Source organism: Stegostoma tigrinum, chromosome 5 (genome assembly GCF_030684315.1).
Source record: "Stegostoma tigrinum isolate sSteTig4 chromosome 5, sSteTig4.hap1, whole genome shotgun sequence".
Classification (NCBI taxonomy): Eukaryota; Metazoa; Chordata; class Chondrichthyes; order Orectolobiformes; family Stegostomatidae; genus Stegostoma; species Stegostoma tigrinum.
In genome coordinates, this window is record NC_081358.1 from 66,924,154 (window position 1) to 66,941,844 (window position 17,691).

Below are 17,691 nucleotides of genomic sequence, written 5' to 3' on the forward strand. Positions count from 1 at the left end.
TCCTGGATTATCCCTGCTGTCCTTCTTAAATGAAGGAACAACATTGGCCATTCTCCAATTCTCTGGGGCTTCCCCTGTAACTAAACACGATAGACAGATTTTGTACAAGTTCCCTCATTACCCTCAGTTTTCTGGATTTGGATGAAAATGTAGGTGGTGTTATTAGTTAATTTTCAGATGACACGGCTATTGGTGGAGTTGTGGATAGTGAGGAATGCTGTCAAAGGATATTGCAAGATATAGATTATTTGGAAAGTTGAGCATAGAAACCGTAGATGGAGTTTAATTGGGACAAGTGTGTGGTGTTGCATTTTGGGAGGGCAATTGCAAGAGGAAGATATATAGTAAATGGCAGGACCCTAAGGGGCAATGATATACAGAGGGCCATTGGGGCACATTCTACAGCTCCCTGAAAGTGGAACATAAGGTGGTAAAGAAAGCATACAGCATTCTTGCCTTCTTCAGTTGGATACTGAGTATAAAAGTTGGCAAGTCATGTTGCAGCTGCATGAAAGTTTAGTTCAGTCACTTTTGGAGTAATGCGTGCAGTTCTGGTGGCGGCACAATAGGAAGAAAGTGGATGTCTTGGTGAGAGTGCAGAAGAGGTTTATTGGGATTGTTTTCATTAGCATTTAGAAGGTTGGGGGAGATCTAATAGAAACTTACAAGATAATGTATGGCTTAGAAAGGGTGGACGCTGGGAAGTTCTTTCCGTTAGGCGGGGAGACTAGGACCCGTGGGCACAGCCTTAGAATTAAAGGGATAAATTTAGAACAGAAATGAGGAGGCATTTCTTCAGCCAGGAAGTGGTGAGCCTGTGGAATTCATTGCCATGGAGCGCAGTGGAGGCCGGGACCTTAAATGTCTTCAAGGCAGAGATTGATAAGTTCTTGATCTCACAAGGAATCAAGGGCTACGGCGAGAGTGCAGGGAAGTGGAGTTGAAATGCCCATCAGCCGTGATTAAATGGTGGAGTGGGCTCGATGGGCCGAATGGCCTTACTTCCACTCCTATGTCTTATGGGATGTTGCCTAGATTAAAGTGTATTAACTATAAGAAGAGATTGGACTAACTTGGATTATTTCTCTAGAGCATCAGAGCCTGAGGGGTGAACTGATGGAAATATATTCAATTGAGATAGATGTGGATATGGTGGATGTTTGGAGTCTTTTCCCCAGAGTGGAAATGTCAAGTACTAGGGGCCAGAGATTTAAGGTGATAGAGGAAAAATTTAAAGGAGATGTATGAAGCAATTCTTTTCACACAGGGGACAGTAGGTGGCTGGAATGCACTGCTGGAGAAGTAGTAGAAGAAGATACGATAGCAACCTTTAAGAGGCATTTAGACCGACGAGAACAGACAGAAGATGGATAAGGATCACATGCAGGCAGATGGGATTGATTTAGAATGGCATCATGGTCAGCTTAGATATGGTGGACTGAAGCATCTTTTACTGTACTGTATTGTTCTATGTGCTACCACTAATTTGTGCTTAATTAGTTAATATTAGAGAGTTGTCACTGGGAAAGGGAAAATGCAGCCTGAATTTGCACTTTTTCAATACTACTGGGCATCTCTCATTGACAAATGCAATGTAGACATGAACATCAAATAAGTGTCTCATCCGCAACAGTCAAATAGTTCACCAGTATCATTATTTAGACTCATAAATGGAAGGTCCACTTACAAATATGCAAGATCCTTTTCAACTGTGCGCAACATGAGTTAACTGAAGCCAATTTCCATATCACTACTATTTCAATATGTAACAGCAGATCAAAAATCAAAACCTGTCCACAACCTACAAGGTACAAGTCAGGAGTGTGATGGAATAGTATTCACTTGCTTAGATGAGTGCAGCTCCAACAACAACCATCCTGGACAGAGCAAACGATTGTATTGACACCACATCCAAAAAATTCACACCCTCCAATAAACACCTCACAGCAGCTGCAGAATGCGCCATACATGCATAGCTGATATTCACCAAGGTTCCTTCAGCAGTAACTTCCAAATCTACAACCACTAACATCTAGAAAGACAAGTTAGCAAACACATGAGAACACCCACGTTTCTCTCCAAGCCACATAGCAGCCTGACTTAAAAATATATTACCATTCATTCAATGTCCAAACCTAGAACTCCATTCCCACCATCAATGGTAATATGAGCTGATAACATGGCAGCTCACCACTACCTTCTCAATGACAACCAGGGGCAGGCAATAAATGCTGGCACAGCCAACAACATCCTCATTGTTGAACCCCTACAGTGCAGAAAGAAACCATTTAGCCCATCAATTTCACACCAACCCCTGAAGAGAACCCCACCCAGACACCTACCCTATCCCAGTAACTCCACATTTAACATGGCTAACCCACATCGCCTGCACATCTCTGGATACTACAGAAACTTACTGGCCTATCCAGCTAACCTAGGTATTTTTGGACATGGGGGAAGACCAGAGCACCCTGAAGAAGCACGCACAGTCACAGGGAAGAACATGCAAACTTCACACAGACAATCACCCAAAGCCGAAATTGAACCCAGGTCCCTAGTTGTGTGAAGCAACAATGCCACCTGCTGAGCCACCACACTTTGAATGAATCTCATGAATGAACTAAAGAAAAGCAAAGATCTCATTCATTTATGCAAATCAAAATTAATAATGCCATCAGGCAACCAATAATGTTTCTCTCTCTTACCAAGTTACTTCTAACATCACCCTGATCTTCCCGCCAGCCCTGGGTGACATATGTCATTTTGCAGTTATTAAAGGGATCCTTGATTGCTGTCAAGAAAATCTCCATGCAGAGATTTGTTACTATTTCCACCATTCCTGTATTTTGAGCTACGTGTAAGGAGCACAAATAGTGTTCAATTGACTCATTCAATGCTAATAAGAACTCACAATCACGAATTCACGATAAGACACAATCAGCCTCCTGCAAGCTCATTCGTTTGGCATTGTGGTTGACCTGTCCATCTCCCATCAGATATATGCTGCATGACACTTCTTAAAACTCGTAGAAGCTACATTTGATGTTTAGCATGCATTTTATGGATCTTTGCACCAATTCTAATGGGCTGCAGGTCTTAGACTTGTGCAATTATTGCAGTTCAGTGAGAAGTGCAAGAAAGTGTATTTAATATTGAAAAATGTGCCAAGGTGCTTCACAAGATGTTATCAAATATACTTTTAAAGCTATAAACAGAAATTGCTAGAGAACTGAAACAAAAACCTTTCTATTATTACATTACAAAGAATGTTTAAGTTTGCCTTCGGTACTTTTTAAAATTATTGAGCTGGCAACACTGCAGAATGACCACTGTTATTACCCATCTGAGATGCCCATGGTTTAATACAACCGAGTAGCATGCTTCGTCAATCGAAGGGGTGATCAAGATTCAACAATGCTGCTGTGTCATATAAACCAGATGGGTAAAATGGATTCCTTTCCAAAAGGCTTTTCATTTTGAGAACCAATTAGGTTTTAATGACAATTCTACACTCTTGCCACTTTAACTAATATGAACTGTTTTTGTTTCCTTATGTTTTAAACAGAATTCAAACTTTCAAACTGCCCTGGTGAGATTTTAACTCATAATTCCTGGATTGTTAGTCCAAACCTAGAATTATTATTACACTATAATAGCCTGATAAGTAAGCAAAAACTCACAAGTCAGTTATGCATCCATTCAGCCTCGAGATTTTATACTTAAAGATCGAAGTTCCCTTAAGAAATAGTTTGTTGTTTTGCTTGTTGATTTTGTCAGAAGATAATTCCAATTTTAAACATTTGTTATCATATTGATGCTGTTATCAGATTGACCCGTGCCCTAACAGAAACATAACCGCGATCAGGAACAGACAGACTAATCTAGCAACAATGTTACAAGACAAAAATAAACACAATGTACATGGAATTACAAGAACAAGACTTTGTATGCATTTTAACATTTCTTCAGAAATTTCTTATAAAATCTTAAAAATGATTTAACTCTGGCACCATAACTTTAAAAATGGGAGACAATAACTTTGAAATTACTCTTCAATTCATGCATTTCATGTTAAAATTGTCATTTAAGGAGTTAAATCAATATCTACCATTCAGCAAGTACATAACATTTTTTGCAGTGATAAGCTCAGCAGGAAGACATGCGAGGCAGGAAGGAAGTAGTATCGGGTCTGACAAGGGAGCAGCATGATTTGGGAATCTGAAATTCTCTGCTTTTAAGACTAATCATCAACCTATGGAATCTGACATTTCAGCATGAAAAGAAATGAAGATCAGACAAAAAAATATTTGTTAAACATAACCAGTTTAAATATTACAGTAGATAGGACATTACCAAGGGAAACGTGTATCTACAGAATCCTTTCGACACCTGCACTGAGATGATAGACAAACATGTCTACAGCAATTCAGAATGACCCCGGGCTTTCAAGAGGAAACGGTTGTAATACCAAATTTGGGATATGTTCTGCTGAAGCTAAGGACGTCTGGCCTCGCTGCTGATGGCAAACTTCCAAATGTCACCTGTTTCCCAGCACTGAGCGTGATGGGAAAGAACCAAAAGTGCTGGTTAATACTAAGAAAGAACAATCCCAACAGTTTCAAGATGGTCTCGACCTTGACCTATGGATAGTTGTGGAAATGATATTAAACTACTGGGGAAACAGAAGGTTAAAATATGTGGGGGGGGGGTGGGGTGCCACATATCACTGTATTTGTTGGAGTCACTCACTTATTCATTACTGGACACAATACCTTGAATTTACCCCTTCTTGACAATGGTACGTTTATAATGTTGACATTTTTTGTATATAATGAAGTTATTCTTAAGAAGCTAGTTTGATATTCATTCTTTTCATTACTTTTATAAGGTAGAAGGGTTACTCAATCAAAAACTATTGTTTATTTAATGTTCTTCTGTTCCTAAATATTCTTATGTTCTACTAGACCTACTTCCTGTTTTCGCAAAGTGGCTTCCTTCTTCATTATTCTATCAAGAAAACACAGCCGTTCGGCACATTACAGGGAATGCTTGCTTTTTACTCTCACTGTCTCATGATTCAATGCTCTTAAGGAGGAAGGAGATTTTTGAACACTCTTCTCAATTTTCTCTCTGTTCCTCGAGCATATTGCAACATGGCTTCAGGTTCAACAAGCGTCTAATACTTCATCCAAACAAATATCTCTTCATATTAGACATTGAGTGCCAGCAGCATATTTGATCATGAGGGTCCTCACAATGTTGCTCAATATGTCCTCACCAAATAAGTGCAAGTGTGCATTTTCCAGCAAGTGATATTAGTTATTGATGAGAAAGACCCTCTGTGCTCTGCCAGGGTGACTGCCACATTTCTCTCTCTGTGACTTTGATATACTGCCACAACGCCCATCTACTACCAAGACTGTTGCTTTACCATTCTCGCTATTGCCTGCAACAATTTCATCATTCACTCTCTCCCCTCAGGCTCCCACAGCACCAACCCTGCATGCCCTCCAATCAATACCCCCTCAGTCCTTCACTATACCTCACCAAATGCATTGCCACTAATAGCCATGCCACATACTATAATCACATTTATTCCCTTCTCCTTTTTCTTTTTGCAGGAGAAGACAGCACTTAACAAGACACAGAAAGCCAGTAAAGGTAAAGTGTTTCCTGAGATCTAGCTCCTCACTGCCCACGAGGAGTGAATTTTGTCCCTCACAGAAAAGACTGAGGCCTTGCGGCTGGAAAGCTGAAAGATCCATATCCTACCCAAATGATCATGTATCACTGCAACTAGCATATGAAGCTTGCTGTCACTCCTCAATCTTTGCATATAATTTCTCAACACTTGCCATGGGTTTTTGCACTTTCTTTTGTTTCACAGATTCCACATGGCTACACTTGACTTCTCCATTGAAATGTCTAACATTCCCAGAAGCACCAATCTCTATCGCTGACAACAGTACCAAGTCATAGAGTCTTACAGCATGGACACAGAACCTTTGACCCAAACTGGTCCATGCCAACCAAAATATCCATCCATGCTAAACCCATTTTCCTGCACTTGGCCTGTATCCTTCTAAACCTTCCCTATCCATGTATTCGTCCAAATGCCTTTTAAATGTTTTTAATATACCTGCATCAACAACTTCCAGTGGCAACTCATTCCATATGCATGCACCCTCTATGTAAAGAAAAGTTGTTCCTCATGTTCCCTTTAGTATTTCCCTTCTTAACTTAAACTGACGCCCTCTAGTCCTCGATTCTCCAAACTGAGGAAAGAGACTGAGCGCATTCACCCTATCCATGCCTCTCTTAATCTTATACACTTCTATAAGATCCCACTTCTGTCTCCTACACTCTAACGAAAAAGGTCCTAGCTTGTCCAACCTCTGTCCAAACCTCAGGCCCTTGAGTCCTGGCAACATCCTTGTAAATTTCTTCTGCATTCTTTCCAGTTCAATAACATCCTTGCTAAGGCAAAATGACAAAACTGAACACAATATTAGAATTAGAATCCCTATAGTGTAGAAACAGGCCCTTCGGCCCAACAAGTCCATACCGCCCCTTGGAGCATCCCACCCAGATGCATCCTCCATAACCCACAAATCCCTGAACACTACTGGAAATTTAGCATGGCCGATCCACCTAGCCTGCACATCTTTGGACTGTGGGAGGAAACCCACACAGACACGGGTAGAATGTGCAAACTCCACACAGACAGCTACCTGAGGCTGGGATTGAACCCCGGTCCCTGGCGCTGTGAGGCTGCATTGCTAACCACTGAGGCACCGTGCCGCCACTCCAAATGCAACCTCGTCAATGTCCTATACAACTGCAACATAACTGCTCAACTTCTATTCTCAATGCCCTGACCGATGAAGATATTATGCCAGAAGTCTTTTTCATTGACCTGTCTACTTGTGACTCCACTTTCAGAGAACCATACACCTGAACTCCAAGGTCCCTCTGTCCATTGCACTCCTTAAGACCCTACTATTCATTATGAAACTCCTGCCTTGATTTGACTTTCCAAAATGCAACACGTCACACTTAGCTATATTAAATTCAATTTGCCATTTCTTGGCCCACTTCCCCAGCTGATCAAGATCCTACTGCAATTTCTGATACTGTCTATTGTTAGTATCATCCACAAACTTAATAATCATGCCTTGTACATTCTCATCCAAATCATTGATATAGATAAGAAACAGCAGTGGGCCCAGCACGAACGTTTTGAGGCACACCACTAGTCATTTCAAAGGAAGCACTGGCTATCTGAATCACTCACCAACAACATACTGACACCTTAGTGGGAATCTGACCCTCTCCATGGACATTTTGGCAGCTGCTAGAGAGAGCCAGGTCCAGCATTCTCAGCGTTTGCTAGGCAACCGCGCACACCTGCCCTCAATCACACCAGCCATTAGTCCTTATGATTGAAGTCATGGCTACAAAGGACCAGCAAACCTCTCAAGAAAATGGGGTGGTTCCAGGAAGTAATCAGCCAAAGATGGAGCCATAAAAATCCACCTTGGCTTTTTCATTTAGCACACTGTAGAGTTGTCTGGCCTCTTCACCTGCTGTAGAGGTATGGGCCCTGGCCAAAACCCTTCTGATGTAATGCCTGACAATGAGCAATTCCCTGGTCTTCTACGGGATGTTGCTCTTGCCTAACTGTGGAACCCCCTGACTGATTGGTATCTTCATAAACTTCATTGAGGTCAACTACACCCTTCATTTGATAACATGGCTGCTTCTTTGCTTCACAGGCAACATGTTTTCTATGTAAGCTGTTGACACATTGAGAAGGTATGAGATAGATATAACATGCTGTTGTACAGCAAGATGTCTACCCTAGACCAAGGACAAAATAGCAGCAAGGCAAGCTGCCTGTTTTTGTGACTGCACTAATTGGTACGCCATGTCAATGCAAAGCAAGACAAAACGGGAATGTTGTGAGCAAGCACTAAGAGAACAAGCAAACAACCTAGCAATGCAACCTGTTCGAATGTCCAAGCTGAGTGCCCTGATCTTCTGCACAAATTTCCCCCTGCAGTTTTTCAGTGCAAGCTACTTGTAGACGTTTAAATGGAAGTTTGAGCTTTCCACAGCTCTGTGTTAATGCACAGTAGAAATGCCAGTATGGTCATGATAGGCTGACAGATAGAGGATATCAATGTCCATGAAGGAGGAATGAGGGTGGTTGGTGTCCATGTTTTGTGTCTTGGGCAGCAAAGCTGAAATTAGATGCCCCAGATCAAGGATCAAGTTTAAACCCAAATAACAGTGTGACCATTATATTACCCCTTCGTCTTTGAACTCAACTGAATTCTTTTAACTTTTAAATAGTAATGTGAATAGTCATCAGTATTTAATTCATAAAGCTAGAGTGGAGAATTAAAAAACACTCCAAATCAGAACACCTAGTGAAGAACTTAATTATGCTTTATTTTAACAGTGTACTTGATTAAGCCATATTATGATGTAAAGTTCCTTTGCAAGTTTCCTGTTCTGAGTCAACAATAGGCACTATTCCAGCATTCCTGAGTCATATGGCTGCTGTAATTAAAATTTATCCAAACATAATGGAGAAAGTTCTATTGACAAGTACAAAATCCTGCCTTCTCCACACCCACCCCGCCCACACACTACCACCCCCACATCCCACAGCCCATTCATTGTCTTCCACCCCACATCATCTCGTCATGCAATCTCCCCACTGCTTTATCCAATACTTACCATCAGGAAAAAAAAATAGAAGCCAGGCAAGAACAGTGAAAGGAGCACACTGCCACAACAATGCCCCACTCACCCCTTCCTGTGACCACCACCTGAGCCAAATTGAGCAGAGTCTGCAGCAGTCACATCAGTCTGTACAGCCAGCTACAGACTCACCCTAAGTGTGGAAGAGAGTCATCCTCAACTGCAAGGGACCGCCAATAACTCACCCCATACCTTCCTTCTCGAGCATTGGCTCTTCTGGCGAACAAAGAAAATCAGATTTCCTTGCTTTAATTTGATTTGGGTTTTCATATTTTTGTTTCAGATGAAAGAAATTGGACCTACTACAAAACATTTCCATTGTACTGAGGTTAAACAACAGAATAGGTTTTCTTTCTGGACTTGGTGAAATTTGATGGCCTTGGCTGGGCTTGAATCAGACGGCAGAGAGAAAGTACGGCAAGGTTTGTTCAACCTTCAAATTTCCAGATTTTCCAAATGACAGGCAGCATTTGAATGTTCTAAATATATTTGGATGCAAGTCCTGTGTAATTTAAATTCTTCCAAGGATTTCCCTATTGCTCAGCAAACATAATCTGTAGCTGAGCTATCGTTGCCAGAAAACCCAAACATTAGGGAGAAAAAATTGTCAGTAACATTAATCAGAACAATGAGTTACTAGTTTGTGCTGGTTCCACCAGACGTGATCAGTATACTGACTTGATGTTGTCACTTCATTTAAAAGGTCACAATATTAAATCAGTTAGGTCCAATGTTACTGATTACTTTTGCACTTAGAAGGGTCCAAACAGCAGAATGCTGAAAGTATCTAATGTGTTTATATTTCAGTTTCTAAACTCAGTCTGTCAGAAAATTTATCAGAGACAATAGGAACTGGAGAATCTGAGATAAAAGGCGTGGAGCTGGATGAACACAGCAGGCCAAGCAGCATCTTAGGAGCAGGAAAGCTGACATTTCGGGCCTAGACCCTTCATCAGAACCTCTTCCTACTCTTAAGATGCTAAGATGAAGGGTCTAGGCCCGAAACATCAGCTTTCCTGCTCCTAAGATGCAGCTTAGCCTGCTGTGTTCATCCAGCTCCACACCTTATTGTCTTCATCAGAAAATGTGAAGTTTTTCATTTTGGAAGGGGGAATAAAAGAATACAGTATTATTTAAATGGAGAAAAAAAATGCAGAAAGCTGCAAGGCAAAGGGGCATAGGGTACTTGTGATGCAACAGAAAGCTAGCACACACGTGCAGCAGGCAATCAGGAAGCCTCTGTTGGAATGTTAGCCCTTATTTCAAGGGTGTGTATAAGAGTAGGAAACTCTTACTGCAACTGTACAAGGTGCTGGTGAGATCACATCTGGACCATTACAGAATAGAGGGTTTTGGTAGTCCTCATGCATAAATCAGAAAAAGCTAGCATGCAAGTTCAGCAGATAAAAGGAAAGGCAAATGGAATTTTGTTCTTTATTGAAAGGAAATAGTTCATAAATATTAGGAAACCGTGCTAAATCTATGCAAAGCTCTTGTTAAACCACACCTGGAATACTGTGGATTGTTTTGGTTCCCTTATCTATTGAAAGATGTTTTGACATTTGAATAATCCAGAGAAGGTTCCTAGTTGTATTCTGGGTATGGAGGAACTGTCTTATTGAGGAGAGGTTGAGTTGGTTGGGTCTGTGGTATTACAGTTTAGAACAGTGAGAGACGACCTTATTGAAACAACATTCTTAAAATACTTGACAGGGTAGATTTTGAAAGGTTGTTCCAACTTGTAGGAGAGTCTATGAATATGGGCATAATCACAGGGGTCACATAATTAAAGCAAACATGAGAAGGAATTTCTTCCCTCAGGGAGTTGTGAATCTGTGGAGTTTTATTTTACCATAGACATCTGTCAAGGTTGTCTTGTTAAGTATATTCAAGGCTGAGATAGACAGATTTTTAATCAGTAAGGAAAAGTAGGGTTCTGGGGAAAGGCAGGAAAGTGGACTTGAGGATTATCAGATCAGCCATGATCTCATTGAATGTCAGACTGTATGCAATAGGGCCTACTTCTGCTTCAACATCTTATGGTTATGATCTTGTGGAAACTAAGGATTCCGATGGGTCATTCCTGTGTGCCTGGGGAAATCTCTAAGAAAATTCCTAAAGCTGGAGAATTCAGAGGCACCCAAGTCAGTAAATCTATTTATTACACAGGAAGGGTTGAAGAATTAAAAACCTATTCGAACTCAAGGGTAACAATTAGTTGATCCCTACACTTACCAAAAAACCTCCCCCCTAAGGATGTTGCCAGGTATGGAAAGCTTGAGTTATAGAGAAAGGCTGGATAGGCTAGGACTTTTTTCACTCGAGCATAGGAGGTTGAGAGACAACTTTATAGAAGCTTATAAAATGATGAGGGCTCAGATGGAGTTAGTGGTAATTTTTTCTAAGGTGGGGGATTTCAAAACCTGAGGGCACATTTTTAAGATTAGAGGAGAAAACTTTTAAAAAACCGTCAGCAAATTTTTTACATAGAGGGTGATTCTGTGTGGAGTGGGCTTTTGGAGGAGGTGGCAGATGTGGCTACAATTACAACATTTAAACAATATTTGGATAAGCTCATGAATAGGAAAGGTTCGGAGAGATATGGGCCAGGAGCAGCAGGTGGGACTGGTTCTGTTTGGAATGATGTTCAGCATGGACTGGTTGGACCAAAGGGTCTGTTTCCATGCAGTTTGGCTCTACAGCTTTATGATTATGATCTAGCTTCAAGCAAACCAAGACAATTCCACCCCAGCCCTAAAGCCTGCTTTCTGGCCCAAACCCCCAAAATGAAATCCCAGTCCCCTCAAAAGTCGACACTACCCCCACCAACCCTCCATACATGGCACTGTCCAACTCACTAGACCGCACAATCCCTAAATCTCTCCTCCATTCTCAACTCTGCTCCCCTACCAGACCAAAGACACCTCCATAATGGATATGGTACTCACCAGCTTGCTGGGGCCAACACATCTCCCCTGCCATTTTGACACACCCTCTCCCTCGCCAAGCCAAATACTCCATCACCCTAATCCATCAGAAACACCACCCTCTCCCATTAAAATCCAATAGCACCCGCTTGCCAGGCCAGACATTTACAACCAGCCCCTCAACACCTGAGTTGACACCTCAAACTCCCTGCCTGACAGACAGATGACTCCCCACTGATCTGTATTCCCCACTGCCAACATCACTGCTGCCACACCCAACAGCCCTCCTGTGTGCCACTGGAGCTGATAATGCTCCCTAACCCTGTTTTATCCTAAGTATTTGATCACGTTGCCTGGCAGTCTGGCACCCTTCGATCTGGCACCCACCTAGCCATATGAATTACTACCTACCTGCCTGACACTCTATGCACCTGGTACTTGAATCACTTAACCAACTATGGCTGTAACCCTACATTTACTTACAATTTCTCAGGAGCAGTCAAAGTGTTGATGGACATATATATCACAAAATACTGATTCAATTGTTGTGATAAAAGGCATGGTTTGATTTCCCTCGACAGTCAGGCATGACAAGGAAAGCGGTAAATTTCAGGTTTGCTGTATATTTCTAAAGAAGCTGTGATAGGTATTACTGGCCAAAATGTGGATGTCAGTCCTAATGCAAATATTTAGTAATACCGTGATAACCTAATTGTGATTGCCAGTCCTTAAAATATACTAACCGATAAGTTAATCATAGATCATAGAATTTCTACAGTGCGGACCAACAAGTCCACATCAACCCTCAGAGCATCCCACCCACACCCATCCCCCTATAACCCACCTAATCTACGCATCCCTGAACACTATAGACAATTTGGCATGACCAATCTACCTAGCCTGCACATGTTTGGACTGTGGGAGGAAACCATGCTGTATGCTTCTGTGTCTCCATGATTCTATAATTGCGTGTAGATGTCATTTTGAATCCAGTGACAGCTACCACTGCAATTATCTCCATTGGGACTGTCCGGTGATCAATCTTGTTAATACTATCATGGACAAATGCATCTGTGACAGGCAGACTGGTCGGTCTGAGGAAAAAATAAAAATTGCTGGAAAAACTCAGCAGGCCTGGCAACGTCTGTGGAGAGAAATCAAAATTAATGTTTCGGGTCGAGGGCCCTTCCTCAGTGGGTTTTTCTTCTTGATCATTCTGTCGCAACCTGCTACTGGCCCAGTCTGATAGATATTTCCAACAGGACTTGACTGTTTGTTGTCTACAGGTGCTACCAAACCACTGTTGATGATGGCCTTTGGAGTTGTCTTATCAGAGAACATTTGATGCCTACAAGGTTTTCAGTGCTTCTTCCACATAGTATTCAACATAATGGATTCATCAGCTAAGCAAGAATTGTAAATCCACAGTGGTGAGTAGAGTGGGTTCTTTTTTGATTTTGTTTTTTATTCAGATGTGACTCTTAATTACGCTTTTAAAATATTAACACATAGGTACTACTGTTAGCCTGTAGCTGTGTTTTAGAGCAGTAAAACTGCTATTTTCTAGGTCTGTAGATTGTTAAGGTGCAAAGGTGGTCTTTGGTAGATCGATGTGCTTTTCCTTTCAGATGTAGGAGATTAGGGAGTGTTTCCATGATGATTATGTCTACAGGATGTGTGCTTTGTTGGGAATCCAATTGGATCACGTGGATCGGTCAGCGCAGCAATTAGAAGAAATTAGGAATTTACAGCTGCTAGGGGGTGTGATGAATGGCAGTTGCAGGAAGGGTAATAAGCTGAAGGTACAGTCAGGTAGAGGAGTTAACTCCAGGAAAGGAATGAGGAGACAGGTTGTGTAGTAGTCTCCTGTGGCTATCCCTATCTCAAACAAGTATGCTGTTTTATAAAATATAGGCAGAGATGGGCTCTTAGGGGAACATAGCACTGACAGCATGGTTTCTGGTTCCATGTGATCAATTGTGATACAGGACTTTCTAATCAGAGGCACAGGCAGACATTTCTGTAGCTGATAGCCAGACATCAGAATGGCATGTGGCCTCCCTGGTGCCAGAATCAAGAATATCTCAGAGGGTGCAGAATATTCTCAAAGGGGAGAGAATATTCTACACCAACAGAAGAACAGAACCAACATGAGGTTGTTGTACACATTGGAACTAATGACATAGAAAGAAAAAAGGACGGGATTCTGAGAAGAGAACATAGGAAATTAGGCAGGAATTTTAAAAAAAGAATGTCCTCAAGTGATTACTCCTGGTGCCATGAGCCAGTGAGGGTAGGAGTAGAAGGATAGAGCAGATGAATGCATTGCTGGGGAACTGGTGCAGGGGCAAATGATTCACATTTTTGGATCATTGTAATTTCTCCTGGGACAGGAGTGACCTGTTTTAGAAAGATGGATTACCCCTAATTGGGAAGGGACCAATATACTGGCAGGGAGATTTGCTAGAGCTGCTCAGGAGGATTTAAACTAGTTGGGGGAGGCGGGGGTGTACTGAAGAAGATAGTGTTGAAAGAGATCAGTCTGAAACTGGTACAGTTGAATAAAGGAGCAAATCAAACAGTTAGAGCAGACAAGAACAAAACAGAGAATACGGTAGGATCTAGATGGGTCAGTGGGCCAATGTGCCGAGGAGTGGCGGATGGAGTTTAGTTTAGATAAATGTGAAGTGCTGCCTTTTGAACACACAGATCAGGGCAAGATTTATACACTTACTGGTAAGGCCACAGGGAGTGTTGCTGAACAGAAACCTTGGAGTGCAGGTTCATAATTCCTTGAAAGTAGAGTCATAGATAGATAGGATAGTGAAGACGATGTTTGGTTTGCTTGCCTTTATTGGTCTGTGCATTGAGTGTAGGAGTTGGGAGGTCATTTGTGGCTATACAGAACATTGGTTAGACCTGTTTTAGAACACTACAAGCAATTCTGGTCTACCTGCTATAGGTAGGATGGTGTGAAACTGAAAGGGCTCAGAGAAGATTTACAAGCATGTTTCTAGGGTTGGAAGGTTTGAGCTGTAGGGAGAGGCTGAACATGCTGGGGCTATTTTTCCAGCAGCATTAGAGCCTGAGAGGTGACCTTATAGAGGTTTTTAAAATCATGAGGGGTGTAGATAGGGTAAATTGACAAAGACTTTTCCTTGGGGTGGGAGAGTCCAAAACTAAATGGCATAGGCTTAAGGTGAGAGGAGAAAGATTTAAAAGGGACAACTTTTTTCACAAAGAGGGCGGTGTATGTATGGAATGAGCTGCCAGTGGAAGTGGTCGAGACCAATACAACATTTAAAAGTTATCTGGATGGATATATGAATAGGAAGGGTTTAGAAGGATAAGGGTCAAATACTGGCAAATGAGATTAGATTTGTTAAGGATATCTGGTCGGCATGGATGAGTTGGACCGAAGGGTCTCTTTTTGTGCTAGGCATCTCTATGACTGTAAATCTCATGATTTTATAAGCTTCTAAGAGGCTACCCCTCAGTTTCCGAAGCTCCAGCAAAAATAACCCCAGCCTATTTAGCCTGCCCCAGGGAGCTCAAATCGCCCAACCTTGGCAAAATCCTTGTCAATCTTTTCTGAACCCTTTCAAGTTTCACAACATCTTTGATTTGATTTATTTTTGTAACATGCATTTTGTTACAAAATATACTGCCCAGCACCATCTTTAAACACAGAAAAGTAAACCAAAACAGAGAATTAAATACAGAAAAATAAAGAAAAGATTTTCAATTTTACAGTCCTTCTTGTTAAGTGCTCCTCCATGAGCCATGAGTCTGGTGACCAAGCATGAGTCGTTTTGCTGCACTGCTGCTGGAACGAAAGTTACCAGTCTTCAGCCTCCACAAACATCCTTGCCACAATGAGTCCTCACTGGGCCTCACCATTGCAAATGCCATCAATACCGCACCAGCCTAAACTTGACTCCATTGCCACCATGAGTCCGTTTCAGGCCCAATGTTCTTCCATTGCTTACTTGTACATATGATATACTTTGGATGGATGAAAATGAAAAGCAGGAGGCTGAATGGCAACATTGATTTCAAATAGAAAATATGATGTAGAAAGGGCTTATGTAGAGAAGGAAGGGATACAGAAATAATACTGCTGATGCAGTACATTTTGTAATTGGAGATATTCAAATCTTCAAATTATAGGAAGTAAATGGAAGAGAAAGTGTGCACTAGGATTAAGTTGACAAGAATAATACATTTACTATTGTGGGAAATTTGAATAATTGATTGGAGCTGAATGGGGAACCATTGAAGCAAACGGAATTAAATCTCATTTCAGTCAATCTCTGATGAGAAAAAGCAATAGGCCAGTAATTGAGTAGTTCATGGCTGGCTTCATTCTTCTCAACATTTGCTTGGAGGAAATTTCTGCTTATCCAATGCAGGATAATCAGATACGCAGTCAAGTAATGTAGTAATAGTGCAGAAGTGTAGAACTGTGGCTCACTCACTGGACTACAGTGATATGGACCACCTGACTCTGACTGACCTGAGCCACTGACTAACCATGTCCTAGGCTTTGGACATTGACTGAATGCAGTCTGTCTTGATCTGACTGAGGACTCTTCCCCTTTGAGATGTGGTCATTTAGCTGAAGCATGTACAGTCTGCTGACTGCTGGCATATGATGTATATGTGAGATTAACATGGCATGGTGCTGTACAACATCTTCAACCCTTGACCAATAACTGCTGAAGATCATGACAAGCTATCTGCTTTTGTGTCGCTTTTAAACAACAAGACATGAGAGAATGACTGGGAGCCCTTAAGTTCTGAACAAGGTGCAAAAGCACTAACAAGGTAAGGTGAAGATGCTGTGAATATCCAATATGCACAATGTGAATGAACACTTGGAGAGCTAGTGAGTTGAGATGCACCTCAAATTGTTAGCCTAGGCAGTAAAACCCAACTCCCATGAACGAATAAACTGAAAAGATAAGATACCCACTTCAGTATATAATTAGGCTCAAAAAAGTCTGTTGCTGTTCACTCACAAGAATCTAGTTCTCTCATTACTGCAGTAATAATTGTTCAGTGCCAAATTCTGTTCAGCATTTGCTCCAGACTTGCCTGGGACACATTAAAGCAATATATAAATAAATGTTAAGTTGTTGTCATCACATAAATATATATGTCTTATGAACAGTTGAAAAGTTTTGTGCTGAACTCAAAATCTCACTCAATCTAGCACTTGATTCAGATTACAACTGTATTGACAGGCACACACCACAATGGACAGCTGCTAAGTGACCTCAGTCAAAGCAGCAGTACGAGCTCCTAAAAGATCAGTATTACTATCTTGTTAGAGGAGAAAAAAATAGCCAAAGTTCTGGATGTTGATTACTATCCAGTTGGGTGCAAGATTCAATTTTGTAGTATTATCAGAAGTTTGTTGTGAGGTATGGCTCTTTCAACCCATGTGCCATTATCGACCACTTTAAATAATTGAAATGATCAACTATCTCAGATAGCAGTGAAACAGAATGGAAGCAAGTCTCCTTCAATCCTGTTAGATTGCTTAAGAAGAAAGTAGATGAGTTAACAGCTGCCACTTAAGTCTAGCTATGGATTTTTTTTACGCCAACAGCACTGACAGTCCAAAATTTGTGTAGTGATAATATATGTATTCATATATTGTGTTTGACAATATTCATTTCGAAGTAAACTATTATTTGTCAAATTATCCTTACAAACACTTCAGGTCACAAAGAATGGTGAGAGCAAATAATGAAAAGGAAAATTTCAGAATGATTACACAGTGTGGAGCTGAAGGAAATGGCCATTTCTGAAGAGGGGTCCCAACCCGAAACGTCAGCTTTCATTTTTGAAGAAGGGTCCTGACCTGAAACAGAGATAATGGGAACTGCAGATGCTGGAGAATCCAAGATAACAAAGTGTGGAGCTGGATGAACGCAGCAGGCCAAGCAGCATCTTAGGAGCACAAAAGCTGACATTTCGGGCCTAGACC